This window comes from Miscanthus floridulus, chromosome 6, assembly GCF_019320115.1.
Source record: "Miscanthus floridulus cultivar M001 chromosome 6, ASM1932011v1, whole genome shotgun sequence".
NCBI lineage: Eukaryota > Viridiplantae > Streptophyta > Magnoliopsida > Poales > Poaceae > Miscanthus > Miscanthus floridulus.
Window position 1 is genome coordinate 143,746,649 of NC_089585.1, and position 24,125 is coordinate 143,770,773.

Below are 24,125 nucleotides of genomic sequence, written 5' to 3' on the forward strand. Positions count from 1 at the left end.
TTCCAAATAGTCGTGTAAAAGTAAAAGCATACAGGAAATTGGTTTTCAGGTGACGGATAATGATCTGTTTGCTCTTGAAGTTTGAACTTGGCTGATTCTGCCCGGCAGGTGGTTGGGAAATTTAAGAGCAGGGGAGGTGGAGGCATCCAAGTGTCGCTTCACCCGGCTGCTATCCTCCCTCCACGCTGACGAAGTAGTCAAGGCCCCGCTGAAACGGCTGGAAAAACGCAGTTCCGGCTAAATTGTTGTAAAACAAAAATATTGTTTCAGTTAAAAAAAAATAAATCGAATGAGTCGAACGTGGGATAAGAGGAAAGTAGTTGGACCGCCTAATCGTGACGAGGAAGCCGTCACTTGAGTAGGCATTATTCTACTTCTCTGCGTGCTGCAACTGAAAGAGACAAAGGGAACATGAACAGCAATGGGTACTACACAGTAAGCGACTGTCGAGGTCGTCAGCGCGTTGACAGTTGACACCGTGCTGCAGCATCCTTCGATTTTTCATTTTTTATTCAGGCCTTATTTAGATTGGGGTTAAGAATCAGTATCGGGTACGGTAGCACTTTTGTTTGTATTTGATAATTATTGTCCAATCATGGCCTAACTAGGCTCAAAAGATTTGTCTCGTAATTTATAATTAAACTATGTAATTAGTTATTTTTTTATCTACATTTAATACTTCATGCATGTGTCCAAAGATTTGATGTGACGGAGAGAGAGTGAAAAAACTTACGATCTAAACGAGCCCCGCTTGACCTTCGCGGCTCACCCTGATGTGATCTCAGTTAAAATTCTAAAACAAACAAAGATAACATGGTATTCTGTGACGCTCACGTGTTGTTTAACTGACCGAGTCGGACGTAATGGGCAGGTTAATTATTTAACTATAGTTTAACTAGGTGCGTTGCCAAGATTACGATGCGAGTCACGATTGCTGCTGACAGAATCAGAATCCATCCATCCTCTCAAGTCTCAAAGTCCCACTGATCGCGTTTTGTGCGCCAATCCGTGGCGTTTGCGTCGGCACCCGGTCAAGTCGCTCCCAGCTAAACTTGTGCGGATACTTTGACCACGGTAATTTTTTAGTCCCATGAACGATTCCACAGCTGATGGTCGTTCACATGCATGGCCTTAGGCCACGCCACCAGGCAACGCGGCAGACCACATGAAATCTCCGACAACTAAAAATAACAAAACATATATTTTTTTTTTTTTGCGACATTCGTCCATCGTCCTGTCAACCCGCCCATGCGATTTTTCTCCGCGCACCGTCCACCCGTCTCCTAAGTAAAGAAACGCCCACCCTGCTCCCATGCCCGCCCACGCCCACCCGCATCTGGGCGCGCCGCCGGCGGCCGCGTAGAGCTGGGGAACCCCCATCTAGCCTTCTTGGTGGCTCCGTGCGTCGCTCCTCGACGTACTCGCTCTCCATCTCTCTCGCGTGCGCGAGGGCACGGGCGCACGCCCGCACCTGCACGGGGGCACGGGAGGTCCCATGCAGGCTTCTCCGATCCCCAACAAGTCGGCAGCAGTGATCCCAAGCGGCCTCCCATGCTTTCCGTGCCCATGCCGAGCGAGTCTCCTGTCGTGCAGAAGAAAGAAATGGCGCTGCTGCCGCTAGCGCGCCGCCGCCACCGCTGCCTCCGTTCCTGCGTGTGCACCTTGAACGCCGGTTGCAGATCCAGGTGCTCCTCCTCTAGATCCCGTTTCCATCTCCTCCATATCATCTTCTTGTCATTCCCCTTCACTTCCCCTTCCCCTTCTTGATTCGATTTGATGGTTCCAATGCAGGATGCATCCCGTCGAGCTTTGATTCAAATTCGAGTGCAGGGCACGACTTCTTTATGAGGTAAACATGGGCGATACATGGAACTCCAGCTTTCCCCCTCCACGCCAAACCCTTTTTCAGTAATATTTATGTTTATTGAAGAGATGTACATGCTACTACTGGATAGTAAATGCGTTAGTGTTTGAGGAATCCATCATCGTCAGACCATTTGATGACACACAGGCAGAGGCGGAACAGGGGCACGACTTCTAAAACCAACTTATGGTTATAACATTCTAACACTTCCTTGTAGGTGACTCTGGAATGAAATGATCTCCATTCGGCTTAGTTGCTGCTTTTGTAGAGATTGAAGATGTTCTAACACTCATGAAGATGTACTGTTTCCATCAATATATTGATTTCTTGTACTGTTTCTTATCTTATTCATCTCAAAATGCACTTCTGAAAAATCAGCAAATCCAGAAAAGTTCAATTTCAATTCCTTGGTTCTGATGCAAATACATCTGTATTTGTCTTACAATCTCGAGCCATAAGTAACATGTATTGCTAAACTTGCTGCATGACTCTATTTAATTTTAGAAAAGGCAAGTCAAGTTGTTTAATGATTAGTATCTTGAGTCAAATGAATTAAAAAGGCAAGCCAAGTTGTCTAATGTTTAGTATCTTGAGGCATTTATATTCAGATAGCCTTACTTTCAATTTAATCATTAATAGTTCAATAAAAAAGTTTTAGAAATAACATATTGATTTTTCACCATGACTTCTTCCTGATTTTTCAAAAGATCAGAACTGCTAAATAAATTTTGTAGTATACTGTATCTAAATGTCTATTGTCTATCATTGTTCCTGGTTCTTTTTTACTGGCGCTCTTTGGTATCTTCATTTTAGAACGGTAAAGATAAATTTTGTCTTTTACTATTTGCTGGACCTGACAGATTCTTGTTTTACTGGGTACAATGTTTTTTACTGAAACAAAACTCTCGATTATTTAAAAAAAACTCTACTGTAACTAATATGTTCTTTTTACTTCTGTATTCTGCCTGTTCGTTAAACTTAAGTCTTTTTGCTACTAGATACATTAAAATATTTTATTGGCCTTGCTAAAAGATGTTTGTTCCTACAGTTCATACTTTGATAGTCATTTGTTTTTATGATATCGATTTGGTGTAGCTGCACAAAGAATATATTTGTTCCTGCAGTATATAGTCATCTTGTATTCTTGTTTATTCTGTTAGATGGGTTTGCCTGACCAAAGGATATAATATTTGATAATGCAACTATATATCTACTATATAAATTGTCCAATTCTTTCATATCGCGTGGTGTCCCTGAATAATTGCAAATCTATATTTTTATCGGCCGACGGTGTCCATGAAAAGTATTAGTTGCATTAGGCTTCTTTTTCTATCGAAATACTTGCCCCTGTGCCGACCCCATCGAAGGCTTTGATGATCTCGCTGATTATTAGGAGCGCCATTGTATTGGGCATTATTGTGGTATATTGGTATAGCAGTAGACAATTAACAAAAAGCTACTACTTTAGAATTATTTTAGGCATAGATGCACTGGGAAATATGAGGCGCATCTGTGGTACAACCGTTGCAGAAGGGAAGAACAAACTTGCAAGGGTCGTCAAGGTTGTTATTTTAAATATGTATATTTTTTATAAATTTAATCTTTCCACAATGTTGTTATGTATTTACATTTACTAACATTACTTTGCTTTTGTCATTTTTTGGATTTGTTGTGATGATTTGCTGGATTGAAATCAATTCTTGAATCTACGGTCTATTTAGATACGCAATTTCACTTGATTTGGATCCAACTACTTAATTTAGTTTGTTTCTTTTTTTCCCTATATAAACATCATTTTTTTATCTCTACTTGGGCACCTTCAGTAAGTAGCAGAAATTCTTATGAAATAAATGGCTAAGGGGGCAACAACAATTTACCACATATGTGTCACTATTAGTTTCATGATTTAGTTTTTAACAGAAGTGCAGGTTCATCATCAAGGCACAGTTGCTTTAAGTTTTCCAGTTATTTAGTTCATAGATGGTTATAGAATGTCCTTATTTTGTCTTCTTACTACAGGGTGTTGCTTAGTGTGTAGGCTATATATATTTGTATCACATCCGTGTGAAATCAATGAATAATGAAAATAATCTCATTTGCTGTTGAAATAAAATTAGTGGAACTTTTCAGTCTCCTATTTCATATTAAATTGGTGCATGACAACGTAGATTGCCTGGTTTGAACATTGTACAACTCGTGGAAGAGGTAATACTGCTAGGACGACTATGGATCACGGCGTTGGTGGTGCTCGTGCTAATAGTGGGATAAGGGAGAGAACGGCCCATCTCCAGGCCGGTGCCGCTCGCCGCCCATCTCCAGGCTGTGCGGCGGCCCTCACCAGTCATGCTCGTAGACCTAGCTCGGGCCGCACGGCACTGGCCCTAGCCAGGTCAAGCGGAGCCGCGTTCGCTGGCCCGCCCCATGCCACGCGCGACTGTCGATGCCGCCCCTACGCGTGCCTGCAAGGGCTGCACGCACCGCCGCCTCCGCGTGCCGCTTCCTGGCATCATGGGCCGTCCTCGCCGCCGCCTATGCGTGCGGCTTCCAAGGCAGCATGGGCCACCCTCGCCGCGTTGTTCGGCCCAAGCCTCCTCGTTCGCTGCGGTCTAAGACCACCCGGTGCCGGAGATCTCATCGCCGACGGCTGTCCGAGTGCGACTCGTGGCGACCAGCCTCAACTTTGCCACGTTCTTCTAGGTGCAGGCCAAGTACCAGGAGCGGCCCCTACTCCTGTTCGTGCCTGGATCCGACTACTCTGGCATGGCGTGGTCGACGTAGTACGGCCCGGCGTCTTCGCTGAGCAAATCCTCGCCGAGGAGAAGCAGCTGTGAGTTCTTAGTTGTGCTAATTCCTTTTAGTTTTCTTTTTTTGTTTGAGGTCACGGTGGTTAGATGGTTTGGATTCTCCAGGATATATATATATTTTAATTTCTTTCTTGGATCATTGGATGGTTACGTTACGTGTAGATGGGGGGTCTCAGGAGTAAAAATGTTGTTGTTTTTTTGGAATAGGTAAATCTCTTGGTACTTTGTGAGTTGCCACAAATGATAGTTCAATGGTGGCATGAAAAGAATCTATTGGGTTCACGATGCAAATATGGTCCTTTGTTCGATAGTAGAAGTATAGTAGTACTATTGTGATAGCTTGGTAGTGGCGTTGAAAATGTTTATCTGTTAGGATTTTCGTTTATGTGTTCATGTGTAACTAGACAATGTACATATAAACGGATAATGCCTTCCATGGCCATACATGCTAATAACAAACAAAAAATTCTTTGCAGGCAACATGCCCTGTTGTCGAGAAATAGTGACCATTCAGATTACTTTAGCTTTTTGTACTGCTAATTCTTGTTGATTTATTCTTGTAAGTTGATTCTCCTGCACAAGCTTCTTTTTCTTTTCTGTTGTGATGGTTATGGAGTGCAGTGGATTGTTGCTGAATTTTCTACCGGTCTAAATCATAGGAATCGTGCTAGGGTTGTATGAGGACAATAGATACAAGTCTGAATAAAAAAGGTGCACCTGAAATAGGTTGATATTATTGGACTGGGTTATGGTGCTGAGGTGGATCAAAAACTTAAGTAGGCTAATGATCTTTCGTCGGGTGTGATATTCGGAAGAGAGCTTGTGAACTCTCCACTCTTCGGCAAATGTCCTTACCCCTGGTCCATGGATCTTTCTTGATTGTGAAAGCATCTAAGCCCCTAGTTGAGTTTTGGTGATTAATGACAATACATAATTACTATGACTAACGTGTGTTTTGCAGAGGCAATTAAGTTAGGTAATGGTAATGGAGATTGGTTGGGCAATCATGGTTGTCATGCCCATACAATGGAAATCATTTTGGTTTTCAAAGGATGGACGACAAGGTTAATGATGGACTAGTTCTAAGTGTCGTTTGGAGTTGGAGAGACACTTAGAGTAGTTAGAACTATTAAGGGGGGTATGGATGGGTAGCTTGACCTAGGTGAGTCTAGTGAGTTAGGTGTGGTGTACACTTATCAAATCTAGCACTAGGTAGCTCCTAAAAAGCCCTTAGATCAATTGGAGCAAACTTCATTCACATATGATTGCGAGATGGAAGTGAATGGAGGGTCAAATACTGATTGGATGCTGGTTCCGGTGTGACTGAACGCTGGCGTAGAGTCTGGTCAGGTTATTTGATCAAGGTGCAATCATCTAGCGCGACCGGATGCTGAGAGATGAGTGACCGGATGCTGGGTGCCAGCGTCTGGTCGACTCCAGTAAGGTTTTAGAGAGGGAAAATCATGACCGGACGTGTTCGGTCAGTGCTGACCGGACGCTGTCCAACGTCCGGTCACAACTTAAACACTGGGTTTTGGGGAGAACTGACCGGAGTATCCGGTCAACTTGACTAGAGCGTTCGATCACCCCGAAGAGGCACATAACGGTTTGTTTTGAACATGGGTGTATAAATACTTCCTTCATTCGTGTGAGGGGGTACTTTTGCTCATTCCAACAGCTGAGAAACACCCTTGAGAGTGCCAAGAAGAGCAAGGTCCTAGTGAGGTGATTAAGATTTGAGAATCCAAGAGTGAGACCTCATTAGTGAAAGCAAGAGTAGCAAAGTGTGCATCCACCCTTCTCATTAGGCTTGTCATGGTCAAGTGAGAGTTCATGCTTGTTACTCTTAGTAATCGCCATCACCTAGATGGCTTGGTGGTGATTGGGAGCTTGGTGATCATCCGGTGGAGCTTGTGGTTGTGGATGACCCAACTCAAGTTGTAAACGGTTGTGGGTGATTTATCACGACGGAGTGTCAAAGAATCAACCCTTAGAGAGCATTTAATCCTTGTGTGGATCAAGGGGAAGCTACACCCTTGCACGGGTGCTCCAATGAGGACTAGTGGGGAGTGGTGACTCTCTGATACCTCGGCAAAACATCGCTGCGTTCCTCCTTCTCTCTTTACTTTGAGCATTTACTTTAAGCAATTCAATTCTTGTCTTTACATTCATAGAGTTGCCATGCTAGAGTAGGATTGGAACTTAGGTTGCAAGACTTTTTGTATGGTAGAATATTAGAAACACTTTCTAGGCACAAGGGGTGAAGTTGGGCTAACTGTAGGGTTTAATTATTGCAAAGAAATTTAGAATTAACCCAATTCACCCCCCCTCTTGGGCATCTTGATTATTTCAATTGGTATCAGGGCCTCATGCTCACGTATTTAGGCTTAACCGCCTAGAGAAAGATGTCTCATAGAGATGGACCTCCTCCTATCTTTGAGGGGATGATTTTCCTTATTGGAAAATCCGTATGGAGGCGTATTTAGAAGCTCTAGATGTTAGAATACTTAGAGCCACCTCATAAGGTTTCCCAAAACCTCGGGATGCCACACACCTACAAGGCGATGAGGTCAATTACAAAAAATGGAATGCAAAGGCTTGAAACACCATCTTTAGAGGCCTTTACAAAGATGTGTTCAACCGGGTGAGGAACCACAAAGATGCACATACACTATGGTCAGATATTTGTGCGCTCCATGAGGGAACAAAGAGCGAGCATGAGGAACGCTATCATCTTGTCAAGAAAAAACTAAATTCATTTGAAATTCTTCCTAAAGGGAGTGCTAATAAAATGTACTCACGCTTGAATGTTCTTGTAGAGGAAGTTAATGGGCTTGGACTTACTCAAATGCAACCATCCGACGTTGTAAGAAATATTTTGAGTGTCCTCCCCATTGATAAATATGGGCATATTGTGACCGTGCTTCATCAAGGTGATCTTTCCACCACTACATCAACACAAATCTTGGGAAAGATCAATGCTCATGAGATATACATACACATCACACCACAAGATGGCTCATCCTCTACTAAGAAGAAAGAAAAAGACTTAGCATTCAAAGCTAGCCAAGAGAAGGGCAAAGCAAGGCTTGAGTATGAGAGCTCAAGTGATGATGAAATTGATGATGCAAGTCTTGCTCTCATGGTGAGAAGAATCACCAAGATGCTAAAGAAGCTTAACAAGAGTGGCATCAAGTTTGATGGCAAGAAAAAGAAGTTCTTCACTAGCTCTAGAAGGAAGCCAATCTCGGAGATGGATTGCTACAATTGTGGAGAACTAGGTCATCTAGCACATCAATGCACAAAGCCCAAGAAAGACAAGTACAAGAATAAGAACAAGGGCAAGAAAGATGACTCAAGTGATGAAGATGAGAAGAAGAAAAATAAGCCATACAAGAAGAAGGATGGCAAGAAGAAGAAATTCTACAAGAAGAAAAAAAGTGGAAAGGCATACATCATCGGTGATTAGCTCACAGACATTGATTCATCAAGTTGCTCATCCGATGATGATAGTGATAATGAGAAGGTGGCCGCCATTGTGATTGACTCTTCATTATCTTCACCAACACCACCGCTATCAACCTCTACACACCTATGCCTTATGGCCAAGGGTGAACGAAAGGTATCAAATGATGATGATTGTAGTAGTGATGATCATGCTAACAATGATGATTGTGATAGTGATAGTGATGATGATGAATTTGAATCACCTTCATATGATGAACTTGTCAAATTGCTAAACAAATATACTAGGATCATTAGAAAGACTAGAGCTAAGAATGACAAGCTAGAAGCTAAGAATGACTCTCTTTTAGCTAAATGTGATATAGCCGAAAAGGCTAGTGTTGAGCTTAGAGAAGCAAATGATGCTATATCATCCAAACTCAAGGAGTTCAAATCTTCTAAGAAAGAGCTTAAAGAAAAACATGATAAACTTGAGAGGATACACAATGAGTTTATCACTAGCCACAACATACTAAAAGAAGAATATACTACTCTTAAGATTAATCATGATAATCTTGTCATTGCTCAAGAATTTTTATCCAATGAGCCACATGATGCTACTAACAATGTTGTTAAGATTGATATAGCTATATCATGTGATGATTTGATCATTGAGAGCATTGAGCAAAGTTCTAGTAGCAAGGACAAGCAAGTGGTTGAGACCGATAATCATGATGAGTATGTCAAGCTCAAGAATGACAATGAAAAGCTAAAGAAAGATCTTGAAGAGCTCAAAACCACCAACACTATAGTGCTAGAAACTCTTGATCATGATGGTGGCTTGATTCTTGAGAATGAGAATCTCAAAGAAGAGAACAAGAAACTCAAGGAAGAGAAAAACAATGATGCACTCAAGGAAGAGAACAAGAAGCTCAAGTTAGAGAAAGAGCATCTTAAGATTAGATTGAGTAAATTCACAAGAAGCAAGCATCTTCAAAGTGAGCTACTAATGAACACCGTCATGAAGATAGATAGAAGTGGTATTGGGTACTTGGCAAACCAAGATAAGAAGGCTCAAGCTCAACAACAACACAAGTCAAAGCCAAAGCCAAAGAGATGTTTTGAGTGTGGACAAGAAGGCCACTTTGCCCATAAGTGTCAAACTCCACCACCACAACCCTTGCCCAAGCATGCTAGACCTTTTGCTTTCAATGCTCATTACATGCTTAGAAAGGATTCTAGTGGAAAGTTGAAAGTCATGTTCTTAGGACCTCCCAACAAGAATAGGCCTAAGAAAATTTGGGTAGTAAAGTCACTTGTTGAGAAGGTGAAGGGCCCTCAACAAGTTTGAGTTCCTAAAGCTTGATCTCTTGTGTGTAGGTGAACTACAAGACCGGTGGAAATTATTGGATAATTGATAGTGGTTGCACACAACATATGACCGATGATCCTTGTATGTTCACCTCACTAGATGAAGAAGCAGATGGACAAGAAAGAATCATATTTGGAGATAATTCAAAGGGCAAGGTTAAAGGATTGGGCAAAGTGGTAATATCAAATGACCATTCAATCTCAAATGTGCTATATGTTGCTTCATTGAGCTTCAACTTGCTATCCGTTGGACAATTGTATGATCTTAGCTTCCAATGCTTGTTTATCGAGAAGGAAGTTGTTGTATCTAAGAAGGATGATGATCAATTAGTATTCAAAGGATTTAGATACAACAAGCTATATTTAGTGGATTTCACCTCCAAAGATGCTAACTTGAAGACATACCTATTCACCAAAACAACACTTGGGTGGCTATGGCATAGAAGACTTGCTCATGTTAGGATGAGCTCACTCAAGAAGCTAATGAAGAATGATTTGGTGAGATGGTTGAAGGATGTGAAGTTTGAGAAGGACAAACTTTGTAATGCATGTCAAGCCGACAAGCAAGTTGCAAATACTCATCCAACAAAAGCTTTCATGTCAACCACAAGAGTGCTAGAACTTCTTCACATGGACTTATTTGGATCAACAACATACAAGAGTTTGGGAGGAAATCTTTATTGTCTTATGATTGTTGATGGCTATTCAAGATACACATGGGTGTTCTTCCTTTATGACAAATCCAAAGTTGCATCATGCTTTAAGAAGTTTGCCAAGAGAGCATAAAATGAATTGAAGTAAAGTTTAAGAAGATTAGAAGTGACAACAGCAAAGAATTTGATAACACAAACATAGAAGCCTATTGTGATGAAGTTGAGATCAAGCATGAGGTCTCCGCAATATATACTCCTCAACAAAATGGTATAGTTGAGAGAAAGAACCAGACATTGATCACTCTTGCAAGAACAATGCTTGATGAGTACCACACTCCCGAGGCTCTATGGGCGGAAGCTATCAACACCGCTTGCTATGCATCCAATCGCCTATTCCTTCAAAAATTTCTTGGCAAGACACCTTATGAGTTGCTCAATGGGAAGAAACCGGACGTCTCCTTCTTTAGGGTGTTTGGTTGCAAATGCTACATCTAAAAGAAGCAGCAACACCTAGGGAAGTTTTAAAGACATTGTGATATTGGTTTTCTTATTGGTTACTCATCAAAGTCCAAAGCATATAGAGTATTTAATCATGCCACCGGCTTGGTTGAATAAACATATGATGTGGAATTAGTTGGCTATTCTGATTCATTGGCCTTTGGTATCCCAAATGAGCTATATTTGAATTAGTTGGCTATTCTGATTCGGATTATGCCGGTTGCAAAGTTGATAGAAAAAGCACATCTAGAGGGTGCCATTTGCTTGGTAGATCACTTGTGTCTTGGTCCTCAAAGAAATAAAATAGTGTGGCTTTGTCCACCGCCGAAGGAGAATACATTATCACGGGTGCTTGTCATGCACAAATACTTTATATGAAACAAACTTTGCTAGACTATGGTGTAGTTCTAGAAAAATACCTCTTTTGTGCAACAATGAAAGTGCGGTAAAACTTGCAAATAATCCGGTTCAACACTCTTGCACCAAGCACATAGATATCCGCCATCACTTTCTTAGAGATCGTGTTGCAAAGAATAATATATCACTAGAAGGTGTAAGGACCGAGGATCAATTGGCGGATATCTTCACCAAACCGCTAGATGAGGCGACTTTTTGTCGATTGCGAAATGAGCTCACTGTTCTTGATTTTAGCAACTTCACTAGAAAATGAGCTTATGTTGTCCCTTGCATTGCATTGTAATATACAACATATTTAATCTTTGGTAATGCATATATGGCTTGTCTAACATGGTTAACGCCAAAAAGCGAGTGAAGAAGCTTAACCTTGGATCAAACTTGACAAGCAACTAGATTTACTTTCAAGTATTGCACTACATATGCATGAATGTTGTTTTGTCATTTATTTTCAATTGTCCTCTTATTGCCTATTTTCTTAAAAACAATTATAGCCTAAGACAAAATATTTTGAAAATTTTGAGGGTTTGAGAGAGGTCACTTACATCAGTCCCAATTGGTGTTTATTTGGATCTATTGAAGTTAGGACTTGATTGGGAACAGGCAGCACGAAGGAACTTTGAAGATTTGCTAGAAAAGAGTGACTGGACGTTGCAACGGACTCTGAAGTCCAGCGTTTGGTCAGTTCATAAGAGGTGAACCTTGCTGCAAAGGTGTGACTGGACTCTGTTATCTAGCGTCCAGTCAGAGGACGTTTCTACGTTCGGTCGAGCGAAGAAGAAGGAGACAAGTTGGACCGGACTCTGGCTGCATCCGGTCAATGGTGATCGGACGCATTCGGTTGTGATTCCAGGGGGTTTGGACCTCTCTGGAATCGACCGGACTCTGTGTGGCAGCGTCCGGTTATTGCCGCTGGAGCGTCCGGTTAGTAGAAAACGTGCGGGTTCTGAACTCTTACTTGTTTTCTTTTCTAATCCATCGGGGGCCACCATAAATCGCGCCACGCCGTGACCTATCCACATCCACCACGCTGACTTCACCACTCCTGCCTGCACACGCCTATGCCCTAGCTGCGCCACCACGCCATCTTCTCCAGCGTCGCCTCCCGTGCCGCCGTGCTGCGCCATCTGCGCCCATGCCTACGCCTTAGCTCCACTCGTGCCCGCGCTGCTCCTACAACAGCGCCACCATGCTACGTCAACCTTGCCACGCCACCGTGCCCACATTCGCCATGAGCCTATGCCCTAGTGCCACCGACTGATCCTCGCTAGAGTCCCTGCTTCCTTCACTAGCGCCTCTAGTGCCTACATGCATCTTCCCTGCCACCGATCCACGCCGACCAACGAACCCTAACCCTAGCTTCACAAGTGTCAATCTGGTGGTTCCTCGATTCATTCCCCTTCTCGTCGATTCGCCTGTTCGTTAGGTAGCAAGCCCTCGTTTTCAATTTTGTATCTGTTGCTTGTTTCTTAGGGTTTCATATCTCTAGATATATTATAATTATTTATATATCCGATCTATTCTAACGTGCAGCGAGTCGGTGTTTCTGAGGTCATCTTAGCAGTTGTCAGTCAACTCGGGGCCAAGCTCATGAGTACAGATCGAGGCTAAGCCTCGGAAGTGATAGTTAGTAGTTGATCTTTGTTAGAGGTAGTAGTTTGTTTTAGATGGCCCGTGTCAAGAATGCCGGTGGTGGTCTAGGTGATGAGGATCCGAGGCTTCCGCCTCACTTGCCTACTGATGCAAAAGGTAAGGCGATGAATAAGCTTGCAACGAAGAAGCGCAAGTATCCAGATGCTGACATAGCAAGAGCAGCCATAGTTGTAGCCGCCACAGAGCGTGCAGAGGTAGGAGGTGCTAGGAGTGGTGTAGTGATTGTAGAGCAGCTTTCTCTAGCTCAGAGGGCCACTGTCCAGGAGGTTGAGTGTCGTCATGGTGGTCCAGCTAGGACAACCATGGTTGGAGGACGGCGTGTCGCTATTAATGAGAGTCAGCCTCAGGGGGAGTCACAGCAGGGGCCATAGCCAGTCGAGCAGACTCAGGAGGGAGTGCAGTCTAAGGAGACAGAGCTGCCACCTCAGCCACAATTACACCACTCTGGTCATACTCGTACCCAGGTGACACTGAGGGCAGAGATACAGTGGAGGGGTTCTCGCCTACCACCTAGACCACATGATCCACCTCCAGTAACTCACTTGGATTTGAGGGCCGCCACGGCCAAGCAGGTGCAGCAGCTCAGGTTTGTTCAATTTGACGAGTGGTTTCCGCTGAGTTGGGATGAGCGTGCATCAGAGGGCTTCTACACACCACTATAGGAGGATTTTTATCATGCATATCTTAATAGTGGGGTTGTATTTAGATCACAGAGGGTGTGCAACATTGAGTCTATTGTAGCGGCAGTTGGAGAACATATTCACCCTTACCTATCCTACTTGCCAGGGCTGACAGACTTACTCTGACGGATAGGCTTATATGTTCCATCTTAGGTCCATGAGTTCTATGCTACACTTTGGATTGACCCGTAGCACAGATTTATACATTCTGCTTTTAGAGGCAGAGACTATAGGCTGATGAGCTTTAGGGTCAGAGAGATATTCAGGCTTCAAGAGCAGCCCATCTGGCTACATGAGGTGTGCTATGGACAGATAGAGCCTCCCAAATGCTCTCATGGCGGTCTTGTACCCTCTACAGATCTAGTCCGTCATTGCTTCATAGAGCCTTTTGGCGAGGGGTTGAGCAGGACTCCCAGAGACTCACTCCTATAGCTAGAGTGCTTGATGCCATTATGGGGAGGACTCTGCTTCCAAGGATGGGATATCACAAGGGCCTGACTCACATACAGTTATGGCTTCTAAACTCTCTAATGCAGCAGACTGTATTTGATATTTGGGATCTCCTTCTATCAGAGATGGAGGATACTATTGCAGAGGGGTTCAGAGGTCATCGACAGTTGCCCTATGCCCACTGGATTACTTTTCTAATACACAGGGCAGTTACTATGAGGCCACTTGAGAAGCTAACAGAGTATAGTGGTGCTACTACAGAGTTCCCTGCATACATCATGACTCAGATGCTCCACCATAGTGTAGGGAGGACACCCAGCCAGTCACACCATTATCTAGAGGTGCCAGAGATTGTAGCCCAGTAGGATGAGACCATCAGAGGCATAGCAGCTATAGAGGAGGAGCAGTTAGATGCTTAGCAGGAGGGGATGGTCGAGAGTGACCCTAGTGATAGCTCAGATGATGACTACTAGGCTATCCCTTAGATGCCTCCATGATGACATGATCATGAGGCCAGTAGCTCCAGTTTAGCTCCACCTACACCACAGACAGACCCTGCTCTATTTGCTATCCTTGAGCGGATGAGGCAGGATTAGGCTTGTCAGACCCAAGAAACCACTGCTACATTTGCACAGTTCTAGACTAGGCAGGATGAGTTCCAGCGACAGCAGCAGGCTATACAGCAGCAGTAGCAGGCTATGCAATAGCAGTAGCAGGCCATGCATTAGTAGCAGCTCCTCATGCAGCAGCAGCTCCTTAGATTCATGCAGCATGTTGTGACAGCTATTGGGGCTCCACCGCCACAGCCTTCATCCCAGATCAGCTAGCCTACCACCACTTCTACAACTCTAGCTTTATAGCCTAGTGGGCTTCAGAGTCAAGGACAATCACCAACATAGTTTCCTTCTCCTACAGAGTAGGTGTCCTAATGGTTTGCCTCACCAGTGCCAGTCCCATAGTTCACACCTTTTCAGACAGGCTTCACACCGGCTCATACTTCCTCGCTGCTTGTACCAAAAACTACAGTCTTTAGGAGATTTGGTGCTACCTTCAATGAGCTGACAGGGCAGCCGACTCCGCCATATCTACATGTCCTAGGTCCTTCCATAGTTGCACCTATTACTGGGACTACAGAGACGCTCCCTTTTTCAGTTGCATCATTAGAGCCGCCTGCTATAGTCATACCTATAGAGTCTTAGGCCACACTAGTCCCTGATCCCCAGACCACTTCAGCATCGCTTCTAGCTACAGAGGGTCAAATAACTTAGAGCTCAGGATCAGATAATGATGGCACATAGTTCCAGCTCGCTCCTCGTACCTCAGCGCCCGACTCGTTCGCTGTAGCCCCACCGACCGACCCTTAGGTTTTGGTGTTTGACGCCAAAGGGGGAGAGGGATCGAGTATGTTAGACTTAGGGAGAGTGACTTATCTAGGGGAGTTTAGATTATCTATTATATTTGGTTTTTATGTGTGATACACTATTATGCATTCATGTGTTTACTTTCATGCATCAAACTATATTTATGTGATAGTGATATCTACGTGATCGTGATATTTGACATGCGTGCTCTCTACTTTGAATTATTTATATGTCATATCACTTGTGTTATACTCATTTGCTTTGCTTTCGCGTTTTACTCTGATACAAATAAGCTTTATTACTTGTACTCATGCTTATTTCATATCTTTTGAGTACATCATGTTGGCTTGGGTCATATAAGCTTGTCGAACACTTTTGTTCTTATTGTCAAAAGCTTATATGAACCAAGCATGTTAAAAACCTCATCTCTTTTACATACTCGAGGTGGTATTGTCATCAGTTACCAAAAAGGAGGAGATTGAAAGCATCTAGGCCCTAGTTGGGTTTCGGTGATTAATGACAATATGTAATTACTATAACTAACGTGTGTTTTGTAGAGGCAATTAAGTTAGGTCATGGTAATGGAGATTGGTTGGAAAATCATGGTTGTCATGCCCCTACGATGGAAATCGTTTTGGTTTTCAAAGGATGGACGACATGGTTAAGGATGGACTAGTTCTAAGTGTCATTTGGAGTTAGAGAGACACTTAGAGTAGTTTAGGACTTTTTTCCTTTAGCCGTACTATTAAGGGAGGGTATGGATGGGTAGCTTGACCTAGGTGAGTCTAGTAAGTTAGGTGTGGTGCACACTTATCAAATCTAGCACTAGATAGCTCCTAAAAAGCCCTTAGATCAATTGAAGCAAACTCCATTCATATATGATTGTGAGATGGAAGTGAATGGAGGGTCAAATGTTGATCGGACACTGGTTCCGGTGTGACCAGGCGCTGGCGCATTGTCTGGTTAGGTCATTTGATCAAGGTAAAATCGTCTGGTGCGATCGGATGCTGAGAGGTGAGTGACCGGACGCTGGGTGCCAGCGTCCGGTCGACTCTAGTAAGGTTCTAGAGAGGGAAAATCATGACCGGACACGTCCGGTTACAACTTAAACACTGGGATTCGGGGAGAACTGATCGGAGCGTCCGGTCACCCTATAGAGGCACATAACGGTTCATTTTGAACACGGGTGTATAAATACTTCCTCCATTCATGTGAGGGGGTGCTTTTACTCATTCCAACAGCTGAGAAACACCCTTGAGAGTGCCAAGAAGAGCAAGGCCCTAGTGAGGTGATTGAGATTTAAGAATCCAAGAGTGAGACCTCATTAGTAAAAGCAAGAGTAGCAAAGTGTGCATCCACCCTTCTCATTAGGCTTATCATGGTCAAGTGAGAGTTCGTGCTTGTTACTCTTGGTGATCGCCATCACCTAGATGGCTTGGTAGTGATTGGGAGCTTGGTGATCATCCGGCGGAGCTTATGGATGACCCAACTCAAGTTATGAGCGGTTGTAGGTGATTCACCATGATGGAGTGTTAAAGAATCAACCCATAGAGAGCACTTGATCCTTGCGTGGATCAAGGGGGAGCTACACCCTTGTGCGGGTGCTCCAACGAGGACTAGTGGGGAATGACGACTCTCCAATACCTCGACAAAAGATCACTGCGTTCCTCCTTCTCTCTTTACTTTGAGCAATTCAATTCTTGTCTTTACATTCATAGAATTGTCATGCTAGAGTAGGATTGGAACTTAGGTCGCAAGACTTTTTATGCGGTAGAACATTAGAAACACTTTCTAGGCACAAGGGATAAAGTTGGGCTAACCGTAGGGTTTAATTATTGCAAAGAAATTTAGAATTAGCCCAATTCACCCCCCCCCCCCTCTTGGGCATCTTGATCCTTTCAGATTGTTCTTCATAGATTTCTTGTCAGTATACTTATTGCAGTCATCCTTTGTCCTTTCAGCTGTGCTTGCGGAGGAGGCGTCAAAGATCGCTTCTACTTTCAGTAATGTGTTCACTGCCACAATACTAGATGTAGAGAAATGCAAATAGTTGAAGATGGGTTCCTACTTGGGAGTTGTTGCATCTTCTGCTAACCCAAGTCACTTCATCATTTTGTGCTACAAACCCACTGATGGGAACGTTAAGAGAAAGCTGGCTATTGTTGAGAAGGGTTTAACTTTTGATAGGTTTGTACATTGTAGTACTTGAGACATACTCAGTGGCTTTATGAAAAACTAGAAGTAGACATGAAGGTGGAACAATTTTCTATCTTTCTTATGCTATGATTTTTCCCTTCCCACAGGTTCATTAGTTTATTTCTAATGTAACCCCACTCATGTGTGGTGAAATGATCAATTCATCCTTCTGACTCTGTAAGTCATTTAGGACATTGACACAATCTCCAAAATAACACTTGGACATAATTTTTTTTGTAAAAGTGTTGTATTTTAATGAGATACATTTATAAATTGTTATGAAAGTAATTTGTATGGGTTCCCTTCATTGTCGTGCCTCAGCTCCGCACTCAGCTTACCCGGCCTGTTTTGCAAAATTTGGCATTGATGGAGACTCTGTTAGCTTGAGTTGGATGCTATGCATGTGGAATCCGGTAAAAGCAACAAATGGTCCATAATTCTATTTTGTCATATATTATTTGGTTTATAGTTGAAGCTAAAAAAAATTCCTCAGAGCTTGCTAAACCTGATAATATACTTGCTGGTATATGGATTGATCCAAGTTCTAACACAAGGAGTCGAATGTAAGTAATGGAATTTATATGATTTTGTATATGGGAAGACGTACTTGTAATTTTTCTGTAGTTCATTTCCGGTTCTTCTCTTTAGGTCCTTATATACTGGGATCGGTATCCATTTTCTAAAGTGGTGAATGGATACAAGGATAATGCGAAGGTTAATTTTGTAGGATGGTAATTTTCCCATTATTCTTCAACAGTCCTTTGTTTTAGTATGATAACGAATTATAGCATGCTGTTGTTTTTCCTAATCACATTTATTCTCTATCCTGAATTCCAGGTCACTAGATGATCAGCATGTGGCATTCACTGTGTCTATGAACATCAGGGCGCCACTGCTTGCTAATAAATTGATGATTTTATCATCACAATGATTTCCTGATTTCTCACTTGTTCCATAAATTTCTATAGCTTATAATTCTAGGTTGACAGTACGTACTCTGGAGGTTGGCATTCAACTACGCTACCTAAAGAGGGAGAGATATTTCCATTATCTTCAACTAAGGATTGCCATTTTGTATGATGTTGTTCTGTTCTGTGACTCTGTCAAGCCACCAGCAGCCTCCCTAAAAGACTATTTGCTCCTGTTTAGTGATTCTTCAGAATGTGGTTGTTTCCTGATTTTTTTAAACAAAAAATGATGCAGGCAATGAAGGAAGACAATGCTGAATTTTGACTAAAGATGAATTTTGAATTTCTTGGAACTATCTGGTGTGTGTGTGTGTGTGTATGAAGCCGTTGTAAACCTGTTACTCATATTCTGTGGAAGCCGTGAGGTGATAATTCAGCTCGATTCTGATAAAGCTGTTGTAAACATGTTACTCTCTCTTCTCCACCTTGAGAAATCCAAATATTGCATGCTTTTGTTAGCAGAACTCAACCTGATTGCAGAATACTCATATTCATCAGATGAACTAAAGTGTGAATAAACTATTCACCTGGTGAACTAAAGTGAGAAATAACGACGTTGAAGAAATGCTGAGATTGCAGTTTAGTTCCAAATCTGAAATCTATGTGCTGCCTTTTAGTTTTTGATTTATTTGATTATGTGCTTGTTGATGAAGTCAGACGTCGTCGAGTTCAAGAATTTGCTAAGGACACCGTGTCGTGTCTCATAGATTTAGAGAACTAAATAATATTAAAATTATTTACACGCTTGTGATATGCACTTTGAATAGATGATGGACATGAATTTAGTTTAATATAATAGTTATTTTGTGCATTTTCATTGGTCAAATAGGTTCAAAATATGTGGATTGAGTAATGTTTGTCTGACATATTTGATTGCTTCATTTAGTTTGTAATATCGAAGACTTCTTGCCGATATAAAACATTATTTTAGCCGTATCACGGAAAAGTCTATATAGTAGAGTTTATGAGTCTACGATGCCATACTCTTAGTGATTGTTAATTTCACAAACTTTACTTTTTGGATTAAATGTTAGTTTAATGACTGACAATATTATTATCTTATCGTGCGATCCATGTATTTTTAGTACAAAAATTTAGTTGTCCTGTAGCAACGCACTGACACACTACGTAGTAACTTTAGAAATCCATAGTTCGTAGGTTGTTTTTGGGTGAATGAGCATAATGTTAGCTTGTCGTATGGCATGAGACATGATTAAGAAAACATGTGACTAAAAGCTGTGACAGAATAAAACCATTCACGATTTATAACATAATTATGAATAACTGGATGGTATCTATATATATTGAACATGGTCGCTAGACAAAAGAGCAAAAACGAAAAGTTTGCAAGGGACACCAGTCGACACCAATATATAAACTCTGCAAGCACCAGTACATTATATCTGTATTTATCGAGTCCAGGACTATAGGAATAACAAAATCTTGATTACAATGTAGTAAAAATATCAGAGACCAGGATTATAGGAGTAACAAAATCTTGATTACAATGTGGTAAAAATATCGGATTGGGGATGCAGTGAAAATTCCTATAAGACCAGATCTATTATTCATCAGCAAAATATTGTGTCAACATTTTTAGGCTCCCATCTGACAAAGAATATTATCGCCTTGGATTGGTCTGCATAAATATGATCCATTATTTAGAAAATAGAAAATAGTATCATTTAAGAACGATTTCATAATAGAGGCTATGACAATTGTGGAGTCCCTACACCATGCACATTGAGTAGCTTCTCTCTAAAGTTAGGCTTAAAAATTATTCACTAATTAAAAAGATAAAAGAACAGGGGTACAATAGCAAACTTATCTCATCTTGGTATATTAAATTACATCTAAAACAATTCAAAAATGGTTTTTTTGCAGCTAGTCAATATTTATGCCTATATCATGATCATGCACAGACCAAGTTGGAAGCATAGTTACATATGATCAAAGAATTTTTCTTTTATATGAGACTACTTTTTCTTCAAGAAAATATATAAGATGATGCGACCAAAAGAAATGATCGGCAGAGAGCCTTCTACGTTCATCAATAGTTAGATCAATGAGGGACTCCGTGTAGTAACTAATTCTAATTTCAACGTGGTTCACACTCTCACTCTTAAAACTAAACAAACTTCATTGGATACGATGCCATCCATGTTGCATAGTATCATAATAATGTGTTACGAAAATAATTAAAAATGGAATTGTTCACAACATCAGATAAATAGAGGGTAGGTAATCTACCACAAGAAGACCTGACGATAGAGTATCGGAAGCAATACCAGGGCTTGTCAGCAATGCTGTCAATTAATGGCATTTTAGAGATACCCCTTGGGTTGTTACCAGTAAAAAGGTCGGCTGGGACGAACCTATATACTGGAATGAGAAAAATGATATCAACGTGGTGAGGAAGCGCTAACTCACCTATTGAACAGCACTACCATGCACACATATTTGTCCCTTGCTGAGAAAAGAAAGAAGTGGGAAACCAAAGATAAATCCCCGATTCATATTAGGGTACAATCGACATAAATCCAGCATAAGCATTTGAACAACCTATATATATACTGAAATGACAAAAATGGTATTAATATGGTGCGGAAGCACTAACTCAGTTATCCAACGGAACTACCATGCAGTCATGGTCGCCCCTGGGTAAGAAAAGCAAGAGGAAATAGTGGAAAACCGAAGATGTTGTACAGTTTTTCATATGGAGTTGTACTTAAAATTTATCATGCATACAACATGCATCTCTCATGGTTTTATAAGACCTAACATAGATTTAATTAATAGGACCAATTTGAAGTTACCAATAATAATTGTCTTCCTGTTTTTTTCTAGCTTCCAAATCAGTGATTATAGGGTGCTAAGAATTTTAAATGGTGGATTAAAAATGCATTCGTTGGAACTAACTGATTCAGGTCAACAGAACCAACACGTGCTTGCTGAAGAAAATGAGTACATTATTATGGCAGCCACATAAATAGAAGCTATCTTTCGAAAATAGCAGCCACACAAGGAGGTAGATGATACATGGCCTTCTTAATATTGCAGTGAGGATCCATGAGGAGCTGATAGTAAAACTAATCAAACAGGAAGAGGAATACGTTTGAAAGAGTACTTCTTATAGAGTTATTTTAGACATGTTTCATCTAAAACCAGTGTACTGCTCTCACCAGTGCAGATGAATTTTACATTATATGTTAATACAATAGCCTAACATGTAGAAGAAATTACCTGTGCTTCGGATTGGCAGTGCCTGAAAGGATCTTTTTTCCTGAATCAACGACTGGGTATATCTTATGTACAGGAAAATGTCAACATACCACCATAGATTAGGGCAAACAAAAAACTGATTAGGCACAGTGAGGTCAACTAACCTTGCATAGTCTCTATAGTCTGAATCTAAAGTATAAAAAGTAACATAGTAAGCCATTTTAGGCTTTGTAATGAACGGATATATAATAACTTGAAATCTCCACGGGAAAAATCAATGTCATAATACACCAATAATATTGGAACTAACCCAAGAAGCAATTTTCTGAATGATTGGCAAATGGTCTCTGCCTGATGTATGTGCCCTGGCTGACATATATACATTATTATGGCAGCCACATGAATAGAAGCTATCTTTCGAAAATAGCAGCCACACAAGGTAGATGATACATGGTGATGAGGACATCACTTCTTCAGATGCATCCGCTGATCCTCCAACCGTCATGCAAGGTCCAATGACCCGGGCTCGAATGCGTCAACTCAATTTAGAGGTGTGCTCGTTCTTAAGCGATCATTTTCATACTTTTGAGAATAGACTACTACCTAATGATGTTATCTTGCTTAGGAACATTGGAGAGGGTCATGAAAGACTTAGAGGACGTGGTGGAGGAGATGATGACCAGCAAGGACGTCCAATAGAAACCGGAGTCCTGATCCAACATGATTTCGAGTCTGTCTCGGCCTCTAGGACCAGTCTGCCTTAAACTGGTCACCCAGGACGCATCCGGACTCCGTTTTCGATGACCCATAGATGGTTGGAAAGCTAATTTGATAAGGAAGCTAATCCAAGTGGTCTCACGTCAAAAGGCCTCCAAAATCAATGGAAATCGTTAGAACAAGTCAGCGTCCAGAATCTGTCAGGGTGCTGCGACACCGTCTTTTGGTCCGATGGACCGTGTATCGTGTTTGGGCCCATTAGGGGGCGTATCCAGGGTAGGCGACGACCCTAAGACCTTTATAATCATACGCCGCTGCCATCATTAGGTTTTCGGTTTTGCTTAGATTATTCTGTCAAGAACAGTTTCGCCGTTCATTGGTTTGTGAGACCCCAACTTCGTGAGATTAATCATTCATCTGTAATTTGGTTGCTTTCTTTCTTGTTCTTGCTTGTGTTCTTCATTGCGCAGGCAGGGATTAGCCTTCTTGGCGAGGTCAACTGGATTCGTGTCTTGATTGATAACCAGAGGAGTTGTGGTGCTAAGATTGCAGGGTTCGATCTTTCGATCTGAAGCCGAATCGGTGTGTCATTCTCCGCCACAACGATAGTTACCTCTACCTGACGGAAGATTAGGACCCTGTTCCCATTACATGGCCTTCTTAATATTGCAATGAGGATCCATGAGGAGCCGATAGTAAAAAAGAATCAAACAGGAAGAGGAATACGTTTGAAAGAGTACTTCTTATAGAGTTATTTTAGACATGTTTCATCTAAAACCAGTGTACTGCTCTCACTGGTGCAGATGAATTTTACATTATATGTTAATACAATAGCCTAACATGTAGAAGAAATTACCTATGCTTCGGATTGGCAGTGCCTGAAAGGATCTTTTTTCCTGAATCAACGACTAGGTATCTTATGTACAGGAAAATGTCAACATACCACCATAGATTAGGGCAAACAAAAAAAAAACTGATCAGGCATAGTGAGGTCAACAAACCTTGCAAATTCTCTATAGTCTGAGTCTAAAGTATGAAAAGTAACATAGTAAGCCATTTTAGGCTTTGTAATGAATGAATATATAATAACTTGAAATCTCCACGAGAAAAATCAATGTCATAATACACCAATAATATTGGAACTAACACAAGAAGCTATTTTCTGAATGATTGGCAATTGGTCTCTGCCTGATGTACGTGCCCTGGCTGACATATATAATTACGTTAGCACCATGTCGTCTAGACCTTGCACGTACTATAATGGTTGTAGTCAATTTAAATACGACGATTAAAGAAATAATTTCATCATCAAGGTGCACAGAAGGCCATCTGTTCTAGTCGCACAGAAAGCACTGGTTGAGGAATACCATGTGAATAGAACAATAGGTAATTAGTATAAGCATGCAACAATAGCTAATTAGCATAAGCACCGAACAAATTTCGGAACAAAATCTAAGAGCAATAGATTTAGATATATGTACCAACCCTAGTTGATAATCACCATATCTCAGAAACATAAGTAAATATCATTGGAAAAAGGGGAAAGGCTAACTCACAGTATCAAGATACAGATTTGATGTAGTCAAATATGTATCTCACAAACAGCCATGCATTTCGGTATGTCTACCAGAGTATATATGAAGGCAAGCACGCATGTCATCTATACCTAATACTAAAGAGGCAAAATTTCTTGCCACCCTAAATTTTCATCCAACCTACTAATCCTAAAGTAGCTCGGTCTCGCCATTCCCTCCCCCTCCGTGTGGAATCAGGCGTGACTTCCGACCGTGGTATGATTCTAACTACGGAACAAGGAGGAGTTAAGGGAGG

General features: G+C 41.7%; 1 long non-coding RNA gene across 2 annotated transcripts; it reads left to right on the plus strand.

The window, feature by feature from the left end:
- Positions 1-1,329: 1,329 nt before the first annotated feature.
- On the plus strand, positions 1,330-17,486 carry LOC136460041 (uncharacterized). Of its 2 annotated transcripts, XR_010760312.1 has the most exons (4): positions 1,330-1,685; positions 1,792-1,849; positions 3,333-3,426; positions 17,154-17,486. It is a non-coding gene; the product is annotated as an uncharacterized lncRNA (long non-coding RNA). The 2 variants fall into 2 exon arrangements; XR_010760313.1 differs by lacking the exon at positions 3,333-3,426.
- The last annotated feature ends 6,639 nt before the right edge of the window (positions 17,487-24,125 follow it).